Source organism: Petaurus breviceps, unplaced genomic scaffold, assembly GCF_028583685.1.
Source record: "Petaurus breviceps papuanus isolate PSGF00001 unplaced genomic scaffold, PetGlider_PUasm1.0 38, whole genome shotgun sequence".
Lineage (NCBI taxonomy): Eukaryota > Metazoa > Chordata > Mammalia > Diprotodontia > Petauridae > Petaurus > Petaurus breviceps.
Window position 1 is genome coordinate 89,503,840 of NW_027186304.1, and position 5,959 is coordinate 89,509,798.

At 44.5% G+C, this 5,959-nt stretch overlaps 1 protein-coding gene and 1 long non-coding RNA gene across 5 annotated transcripts in view; one reads left to right on the forward strand and one right to left on the reverse strand.

Annotated features, from left to right (window-relative positions):
- Positions 1-5,632, reverse strand: part of LOC138170665 (uncharacterized) — a 23,961-nt gene extending 18,329 nt beyond the window's left edge. The window contains exon 1 of the long non-coding RNA XR_011170701.1: positions 5,479-5,632. This is a non-coding gene — a long non-coding RNA (uncharacterized lncRNA). The remainder of the gene's footprint in view (positions 1-5,478) is intronic.
- The window catches only part of ZFHX4 (zinc finger homeobox 4), a 239,808-nt gene that overhangs the window by 2,800 nt on the left and 231,049 nt on the right, over positions 1-5,959 (forward strand). For 2 of the 4 annotated variants that reach the window (XM_069100145.1, XM_069100149.1), the window contains exon 1: positions 3,466-3,877. The exons of the other annotated variants lie outside the window; for them this stretch is intronic. The gene's annotated coding sequence lies outside the window, so the exon portion shown is untranslated. Of the gene's footprint in view, positions 1-3,465; positions 3,878-5,959 lie in introns of those variants that run through there. 4 annotated transcript variants of the gene reach the window in all.

Genomic DNA, 5,959 nt, shown 5'->3' on the forward strand with positions numbered 1-5,959 from the left:
CCGCTAAACTCTTTTTTTTTTTTTTTTTTTTTCTGTGGCCCACCCCCCCCCCCCCCCCCCCCCTTTGCGCCCCCCCTCCCGTCCCCCCTGGGGGGGGGAAGGAAGCCCGGTCAGAAGGAGTGAGGGGGGGGGGGGGGGGGGGGGGGGGGGGGGTGAGGGAGGTGAGGGTCGTTGGGGAGGTCGTGTGGGAGGGAAGGATCAGCCTGTTTCACTTTGAAATGAAAACTATCAAAGCTTTGTGGTGGCAGCGGAGGGCTTGAAATCTTTTTTTCTTCTTCTTCTTCTTCTTTTTTTATCCCAAAGAGGATCGCTAAGTGGAGAGAAGTTTAGGGATGACCCGAGGTGATGGGGAAGGGGGAGGGGAGGGGAGAAGGGTGTAAAAGAGCCGGTAGGCAAAGGTTGGTGAAAGCGGTGTCCGTAGAGACTGGAGAGCAGCAGCTGGGGTCTTTCCCTGAGCTCACTGCAAGGAAAGGGGGAGAGGGAGGGGAGGCTAGGAAGCCTTGCCGCCGGATCGAGCCGCTGGGGATCCCGCCTGCATCAGCAGTATAGCCCGCGGGGTCTGCTCACTGCTCTTGAGCTTCTTCCTTCCCCCCTACCAGCCCCACACTCCTCCACTCTTATCGCATCCCACAAACCTGCTGCTGCTTCTTGAATTTAACCTTCTTCGATTTTCCTAGCTACGTGGCGATCTCCGTGTTGCTTCGAAACTGTTAACATCCCGTACTCTCTACCCCCTACCCTCAATCTCCCATCACCCAGCTACTATTCTTAGGAAAGGAGAGAAACAGAGGAGTAAAGAGAGACGATATAAAACGTTAGGAGAGACAGTGAACAGTAGCAGAAGAAAAGATTGAAAATGTGAACTCTCCTCTCACAAATCCTGCCCTCTCCTCCCCTTTGTTCGCTTGGCTGTAATTCAAGAACCCTAAAAGCTTTATTCTTCCAAGTAGAAATGAAGGAAAAATGACAACCAAAAAAATGACCGATATTATGTTTTGGCATTAATGACATTAATCTTATTGATGATATTGGGAGAGAGCAATAGAACTTTAGAACTAAATTGTCTTCATTTTCCTATTACAGCGAAAGAAAAAAAAATGCCACTCTCTTCACCTGAGTTTGAAATAGACATATTGTTCTCAGGTGTTTCCTTCATCATATGCATTCTGAAGTCGGAAGTCTCAGGAAATTATTTTTCTGTAATTGAACTAGAATACTTTACTTCTCTCCCTTTCAGTCCTTGTTCTCTTTCTCCCTAATTTGAAACTGAAAATTCCCTTCTTAATTTTCCCTCAATCTCGTTAAATGCTTCAGATACCTATATATATGAACGCATATAAGTTCCTATCAGTGGGAATGTATATACTTATTAGAGTGCTTTCTTCTTTGGAATGTAATAATGTAAAGACTAGTGCTATAGTAGTCCCCTTTTTGTTATATGTTGAAGATGAATTTCATTTTAGGGATGACCTATGCTTAAGTCATCCTTTGCATATTGATGATATACTATCATGTTAAGGTAAGGTTGCAAACAAAGTTATCTCTTAAGAAGCCAAAAGTGTTACAGTCTCTGTGGTTTTCTTTGGACCGAAGTTTGAAGAATGGAATGGTTTCTTGGGATAAGTATATGATTTTCTTTCAGTAGAGATTTAGAAGATCTAGTTTCCAATATATTGGTAAATTTTGCACCCCTCAGTGGTAACTTTATTTTTTCTTAATAAGGTCATATACATAGTAATTATTCCACCTACCCTATAACTTCCTCCCCCCCCCCCCCCCCCAATCTAACCTTAACAATATCCTTTAGGCAAAGGAGATTTCTGACTCTGGCCTATTCCTGCCCTTGGGGGAAAAGGGGGTGGGGGAAGCATCCTTTTATTCTCCAGTTATTTCTGTATGTGTTTTTAATTCCTTTTGGCATCAGTTTCAGGATTTGCAAAATGCTCGTACAGAATGGAAGGTTTAGGGCCCAGAAAAATGCATGTTTATATCTTCTGTGTTTCCAGGGGCTTGTGATAAACCTTTTTGTTGGTATTTGGTGGATTTGGTGCTTAAGGCCTAAGACAGGGTTTTGACGAATATCCTAGGAATCCTGAACTTCAAAGGCATGTCATCTCCAAAGGAGGTTATGGTTCACCTGCCCAGATTCCTTGACATTGTGAATATCTCTTGTTTTTAACTCTTATTTGAGTTTTGTTTTTCTTCTGCTTTCACTAGAATTCCCATTTCTGAGACACTAGATATATGGATCATAGTTGTGTCCTACAGCATATTAAGATACTCTTTGAATAGCTATGCATTTTACAATTGATTTTATATATTATCAGTAAGATGGCATTTTATAATCATCAGTAGGGGGGATATTTAAAAGTATGTCTATTCCTAGTTTTTAGTTAATTATCTTTTAATGAAAGTGTCACTCATATTCACATCTGTAGTATTGAGAAAAGATAATTAGATTTTCAAATGAGAATCAGCCACCTTAAATTTTACACAAGAAAATACTTGGAGTATATTTCATTCTAATGAGATCTGTAGTGGGGTTTCAAAATTCACCATAATGTTCTTCAAGAAAGATAATTCTACAGACTCACAAGATGAAAGCATACTTATAAAAATAATTCCTGTTAAAGGTATTTTATTGGATTTATGTAAGTCAGATACAATATTCAAAATATGACTTAGTTGTTTTCCTCTTTTTGAGCTGGTTCCCTGGGAAGTTTGCTCTTAGTTGGGTAATTTCTTCAGCTTAGCCTTAAAATCAGGAGTATACAAGCGATATGTACATGCACAAATAAAATACAAATCTATAATGAAAATATACATTATATGATATGCACACGTGTAATCCGCATGCAAATGTCATAAATTTACATATATCTGCATATACATTCAAATACATGAGATATTAAACCTATTGTCTTAGCTAATTTTTCATTGATGGTTCCTAGATTCAAGCTTCTCCTTAACTCCACAGTAAACAAGTCTTTAGCCCAGTAATAATTTTGCTTTTTAAAAAATTCCTGCGTAGCTAAAAAGCAACGATTCTTTTATTTCCTTCATGTTTTTTTTTTCTCAAGCTCATATACTTTCTGTGTTACTAATGAAGTTTGCAGACTTGTGCGTGTGTGTGTGTGTGTGTGTGTGTGTGTGTGTGTGTGTGTGTGTGTGTGTGTGTGTGTGTGTGTGTGTGCGCGCGCGTGTGTGTGCTCGCACCCATGGAGTTCCTTCTCAGCCTCCCTCTTCTTCGGGCTGGTTGCTCTGCCTCCCGATTCAGCCCCCTCGGAGTCCTAGAAGAAGCCACTACAGCAGCCTTAGCTCCTCTAAGTCCCGGGCTGCGCGTCATTTGCAGTCTGGAGAATGTTGATCACCTCACTAATTACACCACTCTCTCTCTTTCTCCCTACCCCCCCCCCCCCTTCTCTGCCTCACCCCCCCTCTCTCCCTCTCTCCCCCTCTCCCTCTCTCTCCTCTCTCATTCCCAGAGTGCATATCGGGAATAGACACACAAAGACATGCGCACTCAACTTAATCAGCCATTTTTTTAAACAGGGCTAAAACGATAATAATTAGCAGAATAAAGACATATCGGATTTTCATTTCCTTTCCTCCTTTCCCCAACCCCTTCACAACCAAACAGCGAGACCGCGGTCGGCACATGCTTTAACTACTCCTGGACCCCCAAGGACCGCTCCATGCCCCCCACTTTTTGCTCCAGCATTTTTATTTTCACCCAATAAAGTTCGAGGATTATTTTTTTATTTTTTTTCCTAAATGAACCCTCTCGTTTTACTTGGATGTGATCAGCTGTAAGTAAAATAAAAGCAAAACAAAAAAAAAGGCGAAGATCGAATAGGAACTGCAGGGGAAATGGAAAGTAAGTTTTTTCTTTAACTTTTATTGAGTAGTTTGTGTTAAATTTAGGTCGAGTATCGATTATCTTTCCAGGCTGATCTTGCACAATCTTTGATATTTCGCTCCCTCTCTCTCTCTCTCCCTCTCTCTCCTCTCTCTCTCTCTCTCTCTCTCTTCTTTCTTTTTCTCTCTCTCTCTCTCTCTTCTTCCTCTCCCTTCCCCCCCTCCCCCCCCCCCCCCCCCCCCCCCTTCCCTCCCCCCCCCCCCCCTCCCTCTCCCTCCCCCCCCCCAAGCTGTCAGATCAGAAGCTTCCAAGGAAAAACGGAAGGCATCAGAAAGAAATTAACACCCCCCCCCCCCTTTTCTCTCTCTTTCCCCCTTTTTAGATACGAGACTTGCTCTGCTTTAGGACGAAGGGATTGGAAGGTTTATTTCCCCCTCTTTAAGGGGAGCTTTTTTTCGGGCTTTAACTTTTGGATTAAGTGGTTGATACTATACGTTTTACATAGATTTTTCTTTCTTTCTTTCTCACTCCTTCCTTTTTTACTTTGATCCTTTTGCGTTTTAGAGGAACTGGAAAGCTGTCAGATCAGAAGCTTTCCCGGGCTGTCAGAAGTCACCGCTCTCCGAAAAACTCCCCTGATACCCTCCTCCCCTTTTGCCCCCCTTCACGGGATGACCCTTCCTCCCAAATCTGCCTCCAAAAGTTTGGAGATCTGTGGATTTTGCATAGATTTTCTTTTTCACCCCTTCTCCTCTTCCACCCCACCCCACTCAGCCTATTTACTGTCCTCCTACCTAACACCCACCCACCCCCAGTTCCTCGATGGGTGCTTATTCCGCAGAGATGGTAGAGACCCGGGGGTATATGTGCGTTGTTTGGGGGGAGGCATGTAGTGCTGAGGGAGGAGGAGGTTAGTGAGTGGTAGGAGTATATGCAGGTAAAGGGTCGGGCATCTGGAGCTTGGAGAGAGCAGAGAGTGTGTGTTTGTGTCCCCTTTGCTTTGCCGAGAACTGCAGGCAGTAGGAAGAGTCCGTTAGGAGGCGGATTTGCTTACCGGAGCCTCATCGAGCTAGAGTTGCGGCGATAAAGACCGTAGGGTTGGCTCTCAGGGGTGCCTGAGTGGCCCTAGAGTCGCTGGTGCCTTTTGCTGCTATTTGTGCAATGGGGAAGGGGACAGACTCCTCGGGGTTTGGGTCATGATTTTAACCGGCAGTTGGGCATATTATATTGCTTTCTTTTTAAAAAGAAGTTGGGGGGGGGGTGAGAAGGGGAGGGTAGTAACCGATCCTGATGGAAACCCAGAAAATGGTTACGTTAATAAAGCTGAACTTCACCTCTTCCCTCGATCCAAGAATCAAGTGCACCTCCTTCCTTCCCAGCGCGGTTAATGGAAAGGGCTTTAATTGCTTAGTTTTGTCTCCCCTTTACTCCTGACTGCCTCCCCCACGCTCCATTCCCTGATTTCCTCTTTTGATTGGAAAAGAATAAAATTGCATATAGAATCCAAATAAAGTTTCCTATCCGATGCCCAAGTTACACAGGATCCCCCATAATATCCCCTCCCTCAGCCCCCTCCCCCAACAGCAGACGATGTACTGGTTTGTATTTCCTTTTGTTACCTGAGAGCCGGGCGGGGGTCTCCCATCGGCTGCTCGGGGCATCAGGTCCAGCCAAGAGGGAAGACACCATCAGGCGGGGTTTGGCCGAGTCTCCTCACTTCCTCGAGGTTCCAGTGAGCCTGTAGCTACAGCTCCTTAAAGCACCCTCCTCCTAGGTACCAAAGGCTCAGATCTCAAGTACAGACCCCCCCACCCCCACCCCAGCCCCCACCTTGACTTCACCCCTCCCCCATTCCAAAAAAAACCAACCATCCAACAATAAAAACAACCCCCAAAACCAAACAGAAACCCCAAGACAAGTTCACAGGCTGAAGATGGTGGATTGACACTGAGTCAGACATAGGCAGGTTCACCAGGAAATCTGGCGGTCCCGTTTTCTGACAGTTGCATTTCCTCTCCTTGAGTCCGTTTTCCTTTTTTTTTATTAACCCTGTTCCATGTTTAATCAAGGATCATGTAGATGGCAAAAGGAGAGAGAGAG